The sequence below is a fragment of the Ambystoma mexicanum genome, chromosome 8 (assembly GCF_040938575.1).
Source record: "Ambystoma mexicanum isolate Mex_15411 chromosome 8, UKY_AmexF1_1, whole genome shotgun sequence".
NCBI classification, from domain to species: Eukaryota; Metazoa; Chordata; class Amphibia; order Caudata; family Ambystomatidae; genus Ambystoma; species Ambystoma mexicanum.
The window spans coordinates 649,244,131-649,263,997 of record NC_090929.1 but is presented as its reverse complement, the minus strand read 5'-3'; the positions used below and the strand labels follow the sequence as shown (position 1 = coordinate 649,263,997).

Genomic DNA, 19,867 nt, shown 5'->3' with positions numbered 1-19,867 from the left:
CTGAACTTACTTAAAATGTTACAAAAACAGCACCGTAAAATACTGTCAAAGTGTGGAAAACTACTAGAACAGCCAACACTATTGGACATCCAAGCAGTGCGTGCAGCCATGGTAGCGTAGTGGTCAATACACTTTAGGGCTAAGGAACACGTTACCATTGTTCTCCAGCACAGGTCTGGCATGGATTCACATGCTCATGAATAATGAATATTCCCCGTCAGGCTGGGGATCCGAGGTAAAAGAAAAAACTCACTTTCTCTTGCAAACTGTATTTCTCCTCTAAACCAATCACTGTCCTCTGGGTCATACTGCCCCCATCCAATGACAGCCATCTCCAGATTTGGTAAGCACGAAAAGTGGCAGTATGACCAAGAAGAGCAGCATAGAGGACGACGGGTGGGTTCGCATGTGAATCCATGCCAGACCCATGATGTAGAACAATAGTTACAGGTAAGTAACTTGTTCCTTCTCCAGCATGGGGTCTGGCATGGATTCACATGCTCATTAATAATGAATGCACAGCAGTCCAACATTACACATCCACGAGAGGTGGCAAGACTCAATAGAAGCAATCAACTCTTACATTAAATCTGGAAAAAACACACCTCAAACAGGTTATGTAGCACTGCTTGGCAAACTCTGGACTCCTCCCTGGAATCCCTCTCGACGCAGTAGAAGCTCATGAAGGTGTGAATGGAGCTCCACAAAGCAGCCCTGCAGATATCCAGCAGGGGCACACCAGCTGGAAACACTTGTCGCAGCAACTGCTCTAGTGGAGTGGGCTCTCTGACAGCCTGGCAGAGGTTGGTTTGCCAACCGATGACAATGCATGATGTAGGCGGAAAGCCACCTTGAGATGTAAGCCTTCCAATGGTTCACAGGACCAAAGTTCACAAACAGCTGTGAAGGCTTGCAAAAAAATCTTTGTGTGTCACATAGAACTTCAGGGCACGAGCAACGGCATGCGAGTGAAAGGCCCTTTCAGCTGGGGACGAAGGTTTCAGGGGAAAAAAAACTGTTCACACCAATGGCTGGTTGAGGTGAAATTACGACAACCTTCGGCATGAAAGAGGGGTGCGTCCCCAGCACCACCATCGATTTGTGGAAAGTCAGGTATGGCTGTTTGCAGGATACAGCCTGCATCTCACCCACCCTCCTGGCAGAGGCGATGGCCACAAGGAAAGCAGTTTTGAACGAGAGGGGCATGATGCAAATGCTCGAAGGCCCCCCCCCACCTCCCATGAGCCTGGTCAGAACCACATTTAGTTTCCGTGCTGGGCAGGAGCCTTCACCGGCGGGAACAATCAGAAAAGTCCTTTGAGGAACTCCTAGACGAGTCAATAATACCAAAGTGAAGACCTTCCTGGCGACCTGGTGTAGCAGGAGATAGCCACCAGATGCATCTTGATAGAGGCGTGCGCCAGTCCAGCCTTGGGCAAGGATAGCAAGTATGGAAGAATCTGCAGAGCCGCGACCCTCAGAGGGGTCATCTTCTGAGACCAGCACCATGTAGCGAAACACTTCCACTTGTGAGCGTAGCACTTCAAAGAAGACGACGCCCTGGCCTTGGCGAGGATCTCCCTGCAGTGAGCCGGCAACTCATTTCCTCCAAAATCTAGGTCTCCAGGAGCTAAGCCCTCAAGTTCAGTGATCCTGGGTTGTGATGCAGGATTGCGCCTCCTTCCCTGGTGAGAAGATCCGGAACCATTGGCAGCTTGACCGGAGGAAATGCTTGCAGGCCGAGGAGATCTTGTTAGGGAGAATTCTCAGAAATGTGCTAATTTCCACTACCTTCGAGACCCCCCCAGCAACTTTGCTGGTTTTGAGGACTTGATTTTTTTCAACCTGGAGAGAGTAAGACCCCTTTTTACCCCTCTCTCTCTCTCTCATGTATTTTTATGTGATTTTTGAACACCGTTTATTTTGGTTGGGGTGTTTGAAAAACTCCATACGCATCATCTTTTACATTGTGTCACACAGCACCTTCAGTGCAGTGGCACAGGGAAGTATTTTAGATTGCCAAAGGCTTGAATACCTTCTCTTGGTTAAACTACTGTTTCCAAGAGCAGTAAAGTGAAATGGACTTCACTTACATTTGTAGCTTTCTAGACCCAGCACACACTATCTTACAACAGGGTGCTGGAGGGGTAACCCAATATCCCCTTTGTCTAGCTTCTCATGTAACATTTTTTATGTTACCCTTTCCTCACTGAATGGCTGGTGGCAGTGGTTTCGTTTTAACTACCGTGGAGTGCATTAACCACAGGCTGCGTTCGCAGCTGCAGTAAAGCACACAAGGGTGCCATTTTTGTCAAAATGGCCCCAGTCTTTTTTCTTCACCTTTTTTTTGGTGCAAAGGTCCTCCTTGAGATTTACTCTGCGCGCCAAACCAGGTTTGGTCCTATTGTTCGCTTTGCCTTTGGCGGGATTCACAAGTGAAGCCGACCTCTGGCTCCAGGCTGTCTGGGGTAGGCAGGAAGTGAGGGAGAAGCCCAAAACTCCCTGTGCTTTGTCTCACAGGAGACCCAAATGCACTCGGTGGTGATTGGCCGGCTTACTGTCCGGCAATGACAGCCACCCTGCTGGGTGACTGACTGCTAGGTTGGAATGAATGGGAGAGAACTGAATGAAAGGTGAGGCTTTTGGCTTGGAAGACAGTCGAAGGAACTGAAGAACTTTAAGAGGACGCCTGCTGCAACTCCTGGACCTTTGGTTTGCCCGGTGAAGCCCTGCTGCTGTGCTAAACTCCAAATTCATATCACCAGAGAAGCCCCTGCAAGGACGACTTCTCCCATTGAGTTGGTGGGACCAATCAACTTTAAAGTAAGCCACCTGGACATCTATCTCAGAGCTGGTTGAATTGCCACAGAGCTGCTGCTGGAAACCGTATAGCCAGGGAGAGGAATACCAGATTGTGCGCGTTACTTTTAAGCTGGAGTAGAGCTCCAGGAAGACCCTCCAGACACTCAGGAAGCAGGACTGACCGAGCCTGAGCCCCCAGAAGCAAGGAAAGTCCATCTCGACAGCCAGGAACCGCTGTGTTGCTATTTGTGGTAGACGCGAGGAGGTGAAACACTGCACAGCCACTGAATTAAAGATTGCCGGTTCCGAGCTGTGACCGTCCCATTGCACTGCAGAAGTCCCCAGAGTCCTCCCTCTTACCCCCACGACTGAGGCCCAGGAACAGAATTCATCTGCTGCACTTTTTCTTCAATACAAAGGTACTGTTAAAAAGTCAGAGAACTTACCGGTTACTGTAGAGCTGCTTGCATCTTCTACTACTCACAAGTCTAATCAGCTTGTGGCCCTACATTTGGTTCTTTTCTTCAAAGACTCCCAAGACATTGCGCAAAAACGTTTTCTACTTACCTACCAGAAGTGCTGCATCCTATATAAGACTTTTGCCCATTGAATTTGGCTTAACCTATTGTACTGAATGACTCTTCCTAGGGGGGGATCCAAAAGTAGTTGCCTGCTTGAGAAGATTTGTGGCCTCTTGTAGGTTCCAAATAACCCTTTCCTTTGACTTATATGATTCTAAATGCAACAGTGATATATTTATGTCCCCAGCACCCTAGCAATTGAAGTCACCTGAGGGTGTAGGTAGTGTCTGTGGGCCATCCCAAAAAGGTATCTACTGATTTAGAGATATTAAGAGTGTATTTCATGAAGTGTATTTGAGTGTTATTATATTGCTCCCTTCTGAAGATTGCTTATTCTAACAGACTGAAATTAATAATTGTTTATTCAAGAAATCTTAAGTGTAAGAGTTTATTTGAAAACTTGTAACTTTAAATCTGTGTACCTCCACTACAGCGCACACTGACCCCTCTTCAGATAAGCCTGGCCGCTCAAAATGCTACCAAAACTGTGTAGTACAAGCTTATACCAAAGGTTGGGTTTCCTATACCTTTAGTCCGAGTTTGTAGTGTTCCCAGGAGGCTACTGCATACAAACATTGCCCAACAGGTCTGGAAACCAAATCTGCCTCGGCCACGCTAGGGTGAGGAGTATCATCCTGAACTGGCACTGTCCGAGTGTGTTGCTGACTCGTAGCAGGAGAGGCAACAGAGGAAATGCGTACATAAACATGCCTTCCCACGCAAAGAATGCGTCCTCCCCCTTCAACCCCCCACACCCCTCCAGGCTCCTTCTTTGGTGGAATCTGCTGGCAAACTTCTGGCATTTGGAGTTCATCTCTGTCGCAAACAGATCGATCTGGGGCCTGCCCCACTTGGCGAACATGCGGTCCACATAGTCCTGACAAACTTCCCACTCATGGCAGGAGCGCAACTTGCTGAGGGAGTCTGCAATGGTGTTCTTAACTCCCGCTAGGTGAAGAGGGACGAGGTACATCTCTTTTCCGACAGTCCAGCACCACAAATCCTGCGCTTCCTTGGAGTCCTGGGGAAAGAGTGCCTTTCCACCCCCCTGTTTCCTGATGTAGAACATTGTGGTGGTGTTGTCTGAAGATCCTCCCCACCTTGCCCTTCAGAGACAGAAGGAATGACTCGAGGGCCCAGAACACTGTCCGTAGCTCCAGGATGTTGATATGGAGATCTTTCTCCTCCAGCAGCCACAGGCCTCTGGCGAGCAGAGGCCCGTTGTGGACGCGTTACATCGTCCTTGGCACTTGAGGGGTTAATGAAACAGAAAACCTTAGAAGGCATTGAATGGCGAAATACCAAAATCACCAAAAAAGGCCTTGGCACAGGGGGGAGGGGGGAGTGAGGTTGACCCATGGCAGTTAAAAGGTTAAATGTATTGTATTGGTATTTGAAAATGTATAGAGCGCATAGCCACAAGGGAACCGGGCAAAAAAGAATGCATCTGGGCGCAGGTGTTCAAGCAGCACAAAAACAGAAAGCCAACATGGTCTACTATATTTAGGTGAAAAGATGAGTGTTCTGTTTTTTATAAATTCCAACAGTGACTTAGTATTACGAGGTTCATGGGGTAGAGCATTCCACACTCTTGGCCCTGCATAAGAGAACAGTTGCCTCATGTGGCAGAGTTCGAATGGGGAATCACCAAAAACTGTTGTGATGAGTGCAGGAGCGTTCTGGGTGATGAGCCGAGATGTTTGATACCAGGTATCTTGGGGCAGTCCCTTGAATACACCTAAAAACCAAACAGAGGTTCTTAAACAGCACCCTCTGTTGTACAGGCAACCAGTGGAGTTCCCTCCAGGGTTGCGAAATGTGTGAACAGCGTGGCAGTGAAAATAATTCAACCCGACGGCTGAATTCTGTACAACCTGCAAACGCTAGATTTGCTTCTTTGGCACTCCTATTAGCAGGGCATTATAAAAGTCGAGCATCGAATTAACCAAGCCGCTGACCACCAATGGACGATCTTTAGGTGATATCAATGGTAGTAGCGGTTTTACCAATCTAAGTTGGTAATATACAGATTTCATTGCATCATTGATCAGCAAGTTGCAGTTTAAGTTTGCCTGTCAGATACAACCAAGGTTTTTTACTTTTGAAGAAAATGATGTAGAGGCCTCAAATAACTCTGGAAAGGGCAAATGTGATAGTTGTTGCCAGTAAAGTAGTTGTCAGTTTTTCCTTGGGACCAAACAAAATTATCTCGGTTTTGTTTGGGTTGAGCTGGAGCTTATTGGCTTGTGAAGTTACTGGCACATGCAATCACTATGAGTGGCTTTCATGGGTTTATTCAGCTGAACGTAGATCTGCGTGTCGTTGGCATAAGAATGATAGAATAATGCAAATTCAGCAAAAATGTCTAACAAAGGACAAATATAAATGTTGAAAAGCAATGGAGACGATAAAGAACCCTGGGGGACGCCATATTTAACTGCCAAAAAGTCTCAGATAAAAGGTCCGCAGTTTAACCTGCTGGAAGCAATCATTTAGAAAAGAGGTAAACCATTGCAGTGAAGTATTAGAAACCTGGCCCGTATAAGAGTCTTGAGTTAAGTATCTCAAAATCTACTGTATCAAAAGCAGCCGAGAGGTACAACATGACTAGCATGCTAATTTCACACTCATCAGGTGCCTTTAGAATGTATTTGTATTTTTGTATTTTATTTATTTGTAATGCGCACTAACCCGTGGGTAGCCAGGCAAAAAGGCAGCAAGAGGGTTGCAAAGCTTTGTTACATACAGTGTGGTGAGGTCCAGCTACAATCCCTCACGCGTCGAGGTCCGTCTGTTTGTATTTTTCTGCCCTGAGGGAGCCTTCTAGACGTGAGTGAGTACAGAAAAGAGAGATATAAAAGGAAGTCTATGTTCCTTCCATCCGAGCGGGGAGGAAGGGTGGGCGCATGTGAATCTAAGCAGATACAACCATCAGAAATGCTTTTATGGTAAGTAATGCATTGTCTTCTGATGTTTGTTAACCTGCTTAGAATCACATGCTGTGCATAGACTAGCGAGCAGTACTCGGAGTTGGCGATGGGTTATGAGAAGGAACAGTAGAGAAAAGATGTCTTAATACTGCCTGTCCCACCTGGAGTCAGATTTAGAGTGTGCATCTAGACATTAGTGTTTTGTAAAGGTGTGAACAGAACTCCAGGTAGCCGCTTTGCAGATGGACTCAAGGGGAACATTTGCAATGAATGCTATGGACGCCCCCGTGCCTCGAGTAGAGTGTGCTCTTGGCTTACAGGGCAGTTCTCTCTTAGCAAGAGTATAGCAGAGAGTGATGCATTGAACAATCCATCTAGAAATAGTGGACTTTGAAACTGCATCCCCTTCTCTTCCTGCTGCCACCGAGACGAAGAACTGATTAGTCTTCCTCAGTGGTCTGGTTCTTTCCATGTAGAACATGACCGCTCTGCGCACATCTAGTGTGTGCAGAGTTTTTTCTCCCAAGTTGGAAGGATTTTGAAAGAACGTTGGCAGTTCTATAGACTGGTTTACGTGGAATTTTGAGATGAATTTCGGAGCAAACCTTGGGTGCGTTCGTAGAACCACCTTATCTCAGTGAACTGTAACGAAGGGGTCTAGAACAGAAAGAGCCTGTAGTTCACTTACTCTCCTGATGGAGGTGATAGCTATTAAAAAAGCAGTCTTAAGAGTGAGGTCTTTAAGAGATGCTTTGTGCATGGGTTCGAAAGGTGAGCCCATGAGTCTGGTAAGTACCACGTTAAGGTCCCATCCGGGAGCTGGGTCAGCTATCGGGGGTGTATTCTCTTTACTCCCTCCATGAAGGCCTTTATAACAGGGATCTTCCACCACGACACCTTGAGTTGGGAAGTGGTGAATGCAGAAAGTGCCGCTAGGTGGACTTTAATGGAATTGAACACTAGACCTGAATCCAATAAGTGGGTCAGGTATAGAACAATATGTGTGGGAGAGCAGTCAATCGGGTTGATGCTTTTTCCTCTGCACCAGATGACAAATCTCTTCCACTTGCTAGAATAGCAGTGGCGAGTGTTAGGTTTTCTGGCTTCCCTGAGGATGTCCATGCATCTCTGCGGGAGCCGTAGATGTCCGAATTCTATGATCTCAGGAGCCAAGCTGCTAAATTCATGTTCTGGGGGCATGGGTGCAGAGTCCTGCCCTGGTCTTGTGACAGCATGTTGTACGGGCAGGGGAGTTTCACTGGGGGAGATAGAGACATCTCCATCAAGTGAGCGAACCATGGCTGTCGGGCCCACATTGGGGCCACCAGTATCATGGTCACTTGTTCCTGGTGCATCTTGTGCACCACCTTGTTGAGAAGGGGAGTCGGGGGGGGAAAAGCGTAAACAAATTTCCCTGACCATTGCATCGACAGACCGTTCCCCTTGGATTGGTTCTGGGGGTACCTGGAGGCGTAACGTAGGCATTGTGAGTTCTCCAGGGTTGCGAATAAGTCTATTTCTGGGAATCCCCATTGTGTGAAGACGTCGAAGACGATGTCTTCGTGCAGTCGCCATTCGTACTCTTCGGGCAGGGGGAAATCTCTGCTGAGTTTGTCTGCCAGCAGATTGAGTTCCCCTGGTACATGTTGTGACAGTAGGAACATGTTTTGTTTGAGAGCCCACTTCCATATATTTTGGGCCAGTTTGGACAGTCCTGGAGAGTGGGTGCCCCCCTGCTTGTTGATTTAGTACATGGCTGTGGTGCTGTCTGTAAGGACCAACACAGTCTTGCCTTGTAGGTCTTCCTGGAAGGCTTTTAGCGCCTTGAACACAGCTAGTAGCTCCAGTAGATTTATGTGTTTGGATGCTACGTTCGGAGTCCACACTCCGTGAGCAGTCTGATGGGATAGGTGAGCCCCCCATCCTGTGAGGGATGCGTCTGTGGTCAGAGTGGCTTCCGCCGCGGGTGTGGCAAAGGGTTTCCCTCTTTCCAGGTTTTCCTTTGTCCACCACCGTAGCGAGAGAACCAAGGCCTGCGAGACCACCACTAGATCGTCCCATAGTCCGCTGGCCTGACACCACTGGCTGTTGAGCCACTCTTGCATAGGGCGCATGCGCAGGCGCGCGTGAGGTTCCAAATAAATACACGACGCCATCATGCCTAGCAAGCGCATTGCTTTGCGTACCGTCACCTCTCGACCGGTCACATATTGAGGGATCTGAAACAGCATGTTTTGGACCCTCTCGTTGGAGGGGAAGACGAGGCCGTCCTGTGTTTGAATTAGAGCCCCTAGGAATTGTTTGACTTGGCTGGGGTCTAGGCTGGACTTCTTTTCGTTGATGGAGAAGCCCAACTGGAACAAAAGGTCTACGGTCTTTTGGGTATTGGAGAAGCATGTTTCGTAAGAATCCCCGGTTATGAGCCAGTAGTGGAGGTAAGGGTAAACTGGGATGGACAACCTGCGCAGGTGGGCCGCTGCCACTGCCAGTACCTTCGTGAATACCCTTGGTGCTGATGCTATGCCGAAGGGTAGCACTCTGAACTGGTAGTGTTTGCCCTCTATCATGAACCTGAGGTATCTTCTGTGCGCTGGCAACATTAAAATATGAAAGTATGCATCTTTCATGTCCAATGTTGTCATGTAATCTCCCTGTGATAGCAGTGGGATCACTTCATGTAAGGTCACCATACGAAACCTCTGGGGTTTGATAACTTGTTCGCTGGGCGCAGATCTAATACAGGGCGCATGGTTAGATCCTTTTTGGGTACAAGGAAGTACACTGAATAAATACCTTCCGTTACCTGAGATAGAGGCACGACCTCTATGGCTCCTTTTTCCAGCAGTTGTTGTACTTCTTGGTGAAGGATGGCAAGGTGTTCCGATGTCATGCGTCGTCCCCTCGGGGGTCTATATGTTGGGGAACTGTTGAATTCGATGCAGTATCCGTGGGCTACGGTGGAAAGTACCCAGCGGTCTGACGTTATTCCCTCCCATGCTGGAAGAAAGGATGTTATCCGGCCCCCGACCGGTGTTGCATGGGAGGGGACGCGAATCTTGGCGTCACTTGGTGTTGTTGGGGGCTTGGGAGCCTCTGGGGGTGGACCCCCGACCTCTCCCTTTGCCCCGGCACTGGCCTCTTTGGCTGTACTGCCCACTATTGGTCTGGTAACTGGTGGCAGGGTACTGTTGCTGCCGATTCTGCTGTTGGCGTTGGCCACGAAAAAAGCGTTTGTTGCCATAGCCGCGTCTGGTAGTGGGCTTAGAGATCTGGTCAAGAGGTTTGATAGTATCTAACTCTTTTTTAGCCATCTCCAGAGCCTCATCCACCGCTTTCCCGAAGAGGTTTGAGTCTTCAACAGGTTTATTTATTATAGACGCCTGTTCTCCGGTTTGAACCCCGAGTTGCGCAGCCATACATGGCGTTTTAGGAGTATTCCCTGAACCAGGGAACGTCCCGCTGTCTCAGCAGCATCCAGAGAGTTTTTTACAATACTCTGGTTGACCTGGGTTCCTTCGCCAATAGTTGATAGCAGGCGTGTACGTAGTGGTTCCGGCGCTTTTTCGGCGTCTTTTTGCACAGTTTGGCCCACTGCGCGTCCGCGTAGCTAGCTAGCGAAGAATTGTTGTTCGCAATTCTTGCCGAAAAGGCAGCCGAGGATGTGACTCTCTTTGCAAGGGCATATAACCTCTTGCCCTCCTTGTCAGGTGGTGCCTCGCTGGTGGACAGCGGCACCCCTGCCCTCTTCCTTGTATTAGTTACTACAAGGGAATCCGGAATGGAATGTCCCCTGATGTACAGCTGGTCTGAGGGTGAAGGAGTGAAAAGTTTTTCAATTCTTGGATTAACTCCTCTGATTAGTGCGGGTGTGGATAGCGAAGGGATGATTCTTCTCTTCACTGAAGCGAGGAGGGGAATGGTCTGGCTGACTGGGGGTTTCTCCTTAATTACTCTTTCCACAAAGTGTATTTCAGGAGAGATCTCCCCAGTGTCCAGTTCGAAATGTGCTGCTGCTCTGCGCAACAGGGCATTGAATGTGGGCTGATCGTCAATGGGAGACGTGTTTCTAACAGGTTAATTGTCAGGAGGATTTAGGTTCAGGACATCAGTGTCTGAATATACTGATGGGGATTGCCAGGGATGAGAAGGTCCTTCTTCTGGATATCCTTCTCCTACCATGTCTGGGCTGTCTTCCAGACCTTCCTCCTGGTTCTGTCCCTCTTCATCTTCCACAAATTCATCCTCCTCCTCTAAGTATTGTTCCTCACCAGTGAGGTCATACACATTATGGAAGTCTGAGGCTGCGTCCTGCTGGGGATTGACTAGTCTCGGATATTTGGCCCTGGGGTCCTCCTGAGGCCCTTCTCTTGTTCTCTTGGGAGTGGGAGGGTTCTGGGTCTTCATAAACCTCTCCATTCTCTCCATGCAGAGATGGAGCCTTTCCATGGTTTCATGGGGTACCCCTGAGCGGTCTAGCGGGGGAAAATTAGTGTCATCTAGCTGAAAACGGCTCGACCTCTCCCATAACGTCGAGGAAAGTGTCCCGTCGCCTTCCGAAAAGCCTTCAACTGTGCTGGGGGTCCCCACGACTGAAGGGGGTAGTCCCTGTCTTTCTTCGGGCTTTTTCGGCGTGTCTTTCGACCTCTGCGTAGCGCTCAACGTGTCTTTCGGCGTACGCGTCTGGGCGTCGGCTACAACGATCCTCGACAAGCTCTCTGCGACTCATTTGTCAGCGGAGGGCTGTGGTTTCGATGTTACGGGTGTCGATCGTTCTACGGCGTCGTGCGCTCTCTGCTGGTGCGCGCCGTCTGATGGTTTGGGGGTGGCGCCCTTATTTGCCGAAAGCCCAGTCGCTGGTCGCGGCTGCGAGAGGGGCTTCGAACCTGAACGGTCCGAGGAGGCCGCCGGTGGAACCTGCGTCTCCTTGGGCGCTGATGCTTTCTTCGTCTTTGACGAAGAAGAGCTATAGGTTGTGTGCTTATGTGTGGTATTGTGTGCGTCAGTGTCGCCGGGGTGTTCATCCCCATAAGCAGGGCGTGAGCCGAGCCCGTCGGGGCCGGGGACAGACGACGAAGAGCGCGAGCGCTCTTTAGAGGGGTGTACGTCTTCCGTAGCGGAAGTCGTATTATCACGTTCCTCGTCACGGTCGGTGGAAGCAGCGGCGGGTGAAGAATCGGCCTTCGAATTAGCGTAGGCCGCCCACCTCTTGACCCTACGGTCTTTTAGAGTCTTTGGCTTCAGAAGCAGACAAGCCGTGCAACCCTCCTCTTTGTGATCGAGGGGCAAGCAGCGGTTACACCGTGAATGCTTGTCCTTCCAAGTAAACTTGCCCTTGCAATGTGGGCAAAACCTAAAGGGTGTCCTCTCCATAGCCGAGGCAATAAATCGTGATAACGACCCCAAGGGAAAGGAAGGGGAAAAGGAAAGGCATTCTCAGAAAAGAACCAGAGATGTCCCACGACCCCACTCTCCCTACTGTGTTTGGCCTGCAAGGCCAGGCCACGTGTTCGGCAACGCCGAAGGATCTCCTCCGCTCGTCCCCTCCGTCGAAGATCTTGCTCGGCGGAGACAGCTTCACAACTGCGTCGAGGGAGGGATCGATATGTTATATATTAAACAGGAAAAACGACTAAAGGTCGAGGAGATGGAATCTGCAATGTCTCTCGAGGAGCTCTGCGTAAAGGCGACCAGTAGCTGGGCGGAAAAAAACAATCTGAGGGACCTCGACGCGTGAGGGATTGTGGGTACAACGCACGTCACTATAGGGATAGTATTTCAGACACGCCTTGACGTCCCTTTTCGACTACGAAAAACAAAATGCAATACTCCGCAGTGACCACTGGATGTCGGACCTATGCACAGCATGTGATTCTAAGCAGATTAACAAACATCAGAAACATTTACATTCAATGAGGAGCCACATGGTAGTGGCGAATCTGGGTCTCTAAGAGTTGTTATGAGTCGAGAGATTTGAGCCAGTGGACGGTCCTGGCTCTGAACTGGTGGTAGGGTAGGTCCTCCCTGCAAGTAGGAGGGAGGGAGTTGCAGAATTGCGCTGCTTTTACTGGAAAGCTGTTACCTCCAGATGTAGTACGTTTGAACCTGGGCACCAGAAGGAGGTTGGAATTGGCCGTTCGAGGGGCGGGAGAGGGTAGGTCTAGTAAATCTGGCGATGAGGTATTGGGGGGCTGCTTGGTGGAGGCATTTATGAATCAGACACCGATTTATTTGTCCTTGGTGGATAGCCAATTAACAGATCTTCTGGAATCTGAAATATGGGCTTTCTTTGGGATACTAAGGGACACTCTGAGGGCATTATTTTGGAGGATTTGGATTTTGTTAGAGCTATATTTGTTGCAGCCTACATATAAGGCATTGCAATAGTCCAACTTGGACAGGATCAGCGCCCTTGCCAAGGTGGTGCAGTTGGTGGGGGAGAGAAAGGGTTTGGCTGCCCTGATGAGTTTGCAAGTGTAGGAAGTGGCGGAGGCCATTGCATTCACTTGTTTGTTGAAGGTAAGGGTGGAATCTAGATGGAATCCGAGGGTTTTAACCTCCTTAGCTACCATGATTTTGTTATCGTCAATTATGAATGATGAGTATTTGTGGCCCAGTTTGTTGAGGTAGTGTGTGGAGCCTAGAATGAGAAGTTCCGTCTTGTCATCATTCAGGCATAGACCATGTGAGGCCATCCATGCCTGGATAATGAGGTAAACTATTAACGAAGGCCAAATCCTTGTCATAATCCCCCGACAACGGCATAAGGATCTGAGTATCATCGGCGTAGTTAGTGTAGGTGATACCCAGATCGTCTTGAACATCGAAAAGGGGCTTCGTGAAAATGTTATAAAGTGTAGGGGAGACGCAAGGTCCTTGCGGCACGCCACACGTGATCGGGATAGGGTCCGCTGCTGCTGATAATGAGAAGACTCTCATAGCACGGTTATTAAGGAAGGATTGGTAGCTTCTTGAGAGAAGTGGGCAGCTATTTGTAGGTGGTTGCACAAGATCTCATGGTCGACCAGATCGAAGGCCGCAGAGAGATCAAGGAGAAGCAATAATGCTGTCTTCCCCTGGTCTCTCAACTCGTCTATCTGTGCCTTAAGATCTACGAGTGCGGTTTCTGTTCCGTGTTATGGCCTGAAGCCTGATTGTCGGACGCCTAGGAGCTGGAAGTGCTCAAGGTAGTGTTGATCTGTTGGTATGCTATTTTGTCGATTTTAAGAAGGAAAGGTACTGTGGTAATAGGGCGGTAGTTAGTTGGGGTGGATGGGTCTAAATTCGTTTTTTTAAGCAGAGGGAGGACCCAGGACTGTTTTAAATTATTAGGTACGGTGCCTGATGTGAAAGACGCATTTATTAGTTTGGTAATAAATGGTGCAGCATCCTTAATCAGTTGAGCGGGGCATAGGTCTCTGTGGCAGTTTGAGGGTATGAGGGTGAGAATGGTATTTTCTACCTCTTTGGTGGATACTTTGTGGAAGTTAAAGGAGGGGTTGTGCGCTGGGGGGAGGGTTGAGTCGGGTGAACCTTTTTTGTGGGAGACGGTACTCTGCTTGGTGGAGGAGAGTAGAGATTTTTTTTTAGTGCTCATCTTAGTCTTAAGGGAGGAGATTTTTTTCGCTAGGGCATTTTGAATGCCAGTGCACCAATTTTTATCTTTGATACACAAATCAGGTACTTGGATCGGGGATTCAATCTCTAAGTATTGTGAAAAGCTTTCTAGTGTTAGATTTAGCTTGTGGGATTCACGTGCTGAATGACGATTGTTTAGCCAGTATGAGAATGCATTACTTACCGTAAAAGCATTTCTGATGATTGTATCTGCTTAGATTCACATGCTGTGCATAGGTCCGACATCCAGTGGTCACTGCGGAGTATTGCATTTTGTTTTTCGTAGTCGAAAAGGGGACGTCGACAAGGCGTGTCTGAAACACTATCCCTAGTGTGACGTGCATTGTACCCACAATCCCTCATGCGTCGAGGTCCCTCTGTTTGTATTTTTCTGCCCTGAGGGAGCCTTCTAGACGTGAGTGAGTACAGAAAAGAGAGAGATATATAAAGGAAGTCTATGTTCCTTCCATCCGAGCGGGGAGGAAGGGTGGGCGCATGTGAATCTAAGCAGATACAATCATCAGAAATGCTTTTACGGTAAGTAATGCATTCTCTTCTGATGTTTGTTAATCTGCTTAGAATCACATGCTGTGCATAGACTAGCGAGCAGTACCCGGAGTTGGCGGTGGGTTATGAGAAGGAACAGTAGAGAAAAGGTGTCGTAATACTGCCTGCCCCACCTGTGAGTCAGATCTAGAGTGTGTATCTAGACAGTAGTGTTTTGTAAAGGTGTGCACAGAACTCCAGGTAGCCGCTTTGCAGATGGACTCAAGGGGAACATTTGCAATGAATGCTATGGATGCCCCCGTGCCTCGAGTAGAGTGCGCTCTTGGCCTAAAGGGCAGTTCTCTCTTAGCAAGAGTATAGCAGAGAGTGGTGCATTGAACAATCCATCTAGAAATAGTGGACTTTGAAACCGCATCTCCTTCTCTTCCTGCTGCCACCGAGACGAAGAACTGATTAGTCTTCCTCAGTGGTCTGGTTCTTTCCATGTAGAACATGACCGCTCTGCGTACATCTAGTGTGTGCAGAGTCCTTTCTCCCAAATTGGAAGGATTTTGAAAGAACGTAGGTAGTTCTATAGATTGGTTTACGTGGAATTTAGAAATAAATTTCGGAGCAAACCTAGGGTGAGTGCATAGAACCACCTTATCTCTGTGAACTGTAACGAAGGGGTCTAGAATAGAAAGAGCCTGAAGTTCACTTACTCTCCTGATGGAGGTGATAGCTACTAAAAAAGCTGTCTTAAGAATGAGGTGTTTAAGAGATGCTTTGTGTATGGGTTCGAATGGAGAGCCCATGAGTCAGGTAAGTACCACATTAAGGTCCCATCCGGGAGCTGGGTCAGCTATCGGGGGGGTGTATTCTCTTTACTCCCTCCATGAAGGCCTTAATAACAGGGATCCTCCACCACGACACTGAGTTGGGAAGTGGTGTATGCAGAAAGTGCCGCTAGGTGGACTTTAATGGAGTTAAACACTAGACCTGAATCCAATAGGTGGGTTAGGTATAGGACCACATGTGTGGGAGAGCAGTCAATAGGGTTGATGCTCTTACTCCTGCACCAGATGACAAATCTTTTCCACTTGCTAGAATAGCAGTGGCGAGTGTTCGGTTTTCTGGCTTCCCTGAGGATGTCCATGCATCTTTGCGGGAGTTGTAGATGTCCGAACTCTATGATCTCAGGAGCCAAGCTGCTAAGTTCATGTTCTGGGGGCATGGATGCAGGGTCCTGCCCTTGTCCTGAGACAGCATGTTGTACGGGCAGGGGAGTTTTACTGGGGGAGATAGAGACATCTCCATCAAGTGAGCGAACCATGGTTGTCGTGCCCACATTGGGGCCACTAGTATCATGGTTACTTGTTCCTGGTGCATCTTGTGCACCACTCTGTTGAGAAGGGGAGTCGGGGGAAAAGCGTAAACAAATTTCCCTGACCATAGCATCGACAGACCGTTCCCCTTGGATAGGTTCTGGGGATACCTGGCGGCGTAACTTAGGCATTGAGAGTTCTCCAGGGTTGCGAACAGGTCTATCTCTGGGAATCCCCATTCTGTGAAGATGTCGAAGACGATGTCTTCGTGCAGGCGCCATTCGTACTCTCTGGGCAGGGGGAAATCTCTGCTGAGACTGTCTGCCAGCAGATTGAGTTCCCCGGGTACATGTAGTGACAGTAGGAACATGTCCTGTTTGAGAGCCCACTTCCATATATTCTGGGCCAGTTTGGACAGGCCTGGAGAGTGGGTGCCCCCTTGCTTGTTGATGTAGTACATGGCTGTAGTGCTGTCTGTAAGGACCATTACTGTCTTGCCTTGTAGGTGTTCCTGGAAGGCTTTTAGCGCCTTGAACACCGCTAGTAGCTCCAGTAGATTGATGTGTTTGGATGCTACGTTCGGAGTCCACACTCCGTGAGCAGTCTGATGGGATAGGTGCGCCCCCCATCCAGTGAGGGATGCGTCTGTGGTTAGAGTGGCTTCCGGCGCGGGTGTGGCAAAGGGTTTCCCTTTTCCCATGTTTTCCTTTGTCCACCACCGTAGCGAGAGAACCAAGGCCTGCGAGACCACCACTAGATCCTCCCATAGTCCGCTGGCCTGACACCACTGGCTTTTGAGCCACTCTTGCATTGGGCGCATGCGCAGGCGCGCGTGAGGTACCAAATAAATACAGGACGCCATCATTCCTAGCAAGCGCATTGCTTTGCGTACCGTCACCTCTCGGCCGGTTACATATTGAGGGATCTGAAACAGCATGTTTTGGACCCTCTCTTTGGAGGGGAAGACGAGGCCGTCCCTTGTTTGAATTAGAGCCCCTAGGAATTGTTTGATTTGACTGGGGTCTAAACTGGACTTCTTTTCGTTGATGGAGAAGCCCAGCTTGAACAAAAGGTCTACCGTCTTTTGGGTATTGGAGAAGCACGTTTCGTAAGAATCCCCTGTTATGAGCCAGTCGTCGAGGTAAGGGTAAACTGGGATGGACAACCTGCGCAGGTGGGCCGCTGCCACTGCCAGCACCTTCGTGAATACCCTTGGTGCTGATGCTATACCGAAGGGTAGCACTCTGAACTGGTAGTGTTTGCCCTCTATCATGAACCTTAGGTATTTTCTGTGCGCTGGCAACATTAAAATATGAAAGTATGCATCTTTCATGTCCAATGTTGTCATGTAATCTCCCTGAGAAAGCAGTGGGATCACTTCCTGTAAGGTTACCATACGAAACTTTTGGGGTTTGATAAACTTGTTCGCTGGGCGCAGATCTAATACAGGGCGCATGGTTAGATCCTTTTTGGGTACAAGGAAGTACACTGAATAAATACCTTCCGTTACCTGAGATAGAGGCACGACCTCAATGGCTCCTTTTTCCAGCAGTTATTGTACTTCTTGGAGAAGGATGGCAAGATGTTCCGGTGTCATGCGACGTCCCCTCGGGGGTCTGTAGGATGGGGAACTGTTGAATTCGATACAGTATCCGTGGGCTACGGTGGAAAGTACCCAACGGTTTGACGTTATCTCCTCCCATGCAGGAAGAAAGGATGTTATCCGGCCCCCGACCGGTGTTGCATGGGAGGGGACGCGAATCTTAGCGTCACTTGGAGTTGTTGGGGGCTTGGGAGCCTCTGGGGGTGGATCCCCGACCTCTCCCCTTACCCCGGCGTTGGCCTCTTTGGCTGTACTGCCCACTATTGGTCTGGTAATTGGTGGCAGGGTATTGTTGATGTTGACTTTGTTGTTGTTGCTGGCGTTGGCCACGAAAAAAACGTTTCTTGCCATCGCCACGTCTGGTAGTGGGCCTAGAGATCTGGTCAAGAGTCTTGATAGTATCGAACTCTTTTTTAGCCATCTCTAGAGCTTCATCAACCGCTTTTCCGAAGAGGTTCGACTCTTCGACAGGTTTATTTATCAAAGACGCCTGTTCTCCGGTTTAAAGTCTGAGTTGCGCAGCCATACATGGCGTTTTAGGAGTATTCCCCCTGCACCAGGGAACGTCCCGCTGTTTCTGCCGCGTCCAGAGAGTTTTTTACAATGCTCTGGTTCACCTGGGTTCCTTCGCCAATAGTTGAAAGTAGGCGTGTACGTAAAGGCTCCGGTGCTTCCTCGGCGTCCTTGCGCAGTTTGGACCACTGCGCGTCTGCGTAGCTAGCAAGCAAGGAATTGTTGTTCGGAATTCTTGCGGAGAAGGCAGCCGAGGAAGTTACTCTCTTTGCAAGGGCATATAGCCTCTTGCCCTCCTTGTCAGGGGGTGCCTCACTGGTGGAAAGTGGTACCCCTGCCCTCTTTCTAGTATTAGATACGACTAGGGAATCCGGTATGGAATGTCCCCTAATGTAGAGCGGGTCTGAGGGTGAAGGAGTGAAAAGTTTTTCAATTCTCGGATTGACCCCTCTGATCAATGCGGGAGTGGACAGCGAAGGGATAATTCTTCTCTTCACTGAAGCGAGGAGGGGAATGGTCTGGCTGACCGGGGGTTTCTCTTTAATAACTCTTTCTACAAAGTCCAAATCTGGAGAGAGCTCCCCAGTGTCCAGTTCGAAATGCGCTGCAGCTCTGCGCAACAGTGTATTGAAAGTGGGCTGATCGTCGATTGAAGACGTGTTCCTAACCGGAGAAATGTCCGGAGGAGTTAGGTTTAGGACATCAGTGTCGGAATATACTGATCGGGATTGCCAGGGGTGCGAAGGTCCTTCTTCTGGGTTTTCTCTGAAGCCTTCTTCTATAATGTCTGGAGTGTCTTCCAGACATTCCTCCTGGTACTGTCCATCTTCATTATCCATGAAATCATCTTCTTCTTCCAAGTATTGTTCCTCCCCAGTGAGGTCGTATACCTTATGAAAGTCTGAGGCTGTGTCCTGCTGGGGATCGACTAGCCTCGGATTTTTGGCCCTGGGGTCCTCCTGAGCCCCTTCTCTAGTCCTCTTGTGAGTTTGAGAGGTCTGGGTACTCAAACTTTTCCATCCTCTCCATACAGAGGTGGAGTCTTTCCATGGTTTCATGGGGTACCCCAGAGCGGTCTGGCGGGGGAAAAATAGTGTCATTTAACTGGAAATGGCTCGACCTCTCCCAAAGCGTCGAGGAAAGTGTCCCGTCGCCCTCCGAAAAACCTTCAGGTGTGCCGGGTGACCCCCTGATCGAAGGGGGTAGTCCCTGCCTTTCTTCGGGCTTTTTCGGCGTGTCCTTATGCGTAGCGCTCGACGTGTTTTTCGGCGTACGCTTCTGGGCGTCGGCTACAGCAATCCTTGCCAAGCTATCGGCGACTTGTTTGTTAGCGGAAGCTTGTGTTTGACGCTATAGGTGTCGAACGCTCCATGGCGGTCTGCGCCTTCTGTTGATGCGGCGCCCTTATTCGGCGAAAGCCCAGTCGCTGGTCGCGGTTGCGAGAGGGGCTTCGAACCCGAACGGTCCGAGGAGTTCGCCGGTGGAACCTGCGTCTCCTTGGGCACCGAAGCTCTTTTCGTCTTAGACGAAGAAGAGCCGTGGGTTGTGTGCTTATGTGTGTCTTTGTGTGCGTCAGTGTCGCCGGGGTGTTCATCCCCATAAGCAGGGCGTGAGCCGAGCCCGTCGGGGCCGGGGACAGACGACGAAGCGCGCAAGCGCTCTTTAGAGGGGGTTTCGACTTCCGTAGCGGAGGTCGTGTTATCGCGTTCCTCGTCACTGTCGGTGGTAGCAGCCGCGGGTGAACCTTCGGCCTTCGACATCGCGTAGGCCGCCCACCTTTTAACTCTATGGTCTTTTAGAGTTTTAGGCTTAAGAAGCCGACAAGCCGCGCAACCTTCCTCCTTGTGATCGAGGGGCAAGCACCGGTAACACCGTGAATGCTTGTCCTTCCAAGTAAATTTGCCTTTGCACAGCGGGCAAAACCTAAAGGGTGTCCTCTCCATAGCCGAGGCAATAAATCGCGATAAGCACCCCAAGGGAAAGGAAGGGGAAAGGGAAAGGCATTCTCAGAAA

At 49.4% G+C, this 19,867-nt stretch overlaps 1 protein-coding gene across 4 annotated transcripts in view; it reads right to left on the bottom strand.

Moving 5' to 3' along the window:
• CAPZB (capping actin protein of muscle Z-line subunit beta) overlaps positions 1-19,867 on the bottom strand; it is a 631,298-nt gene that overhangs the window by 140,457 nt on the left and 470,974 nt on the right. The window lies entirely within an intron of this gene.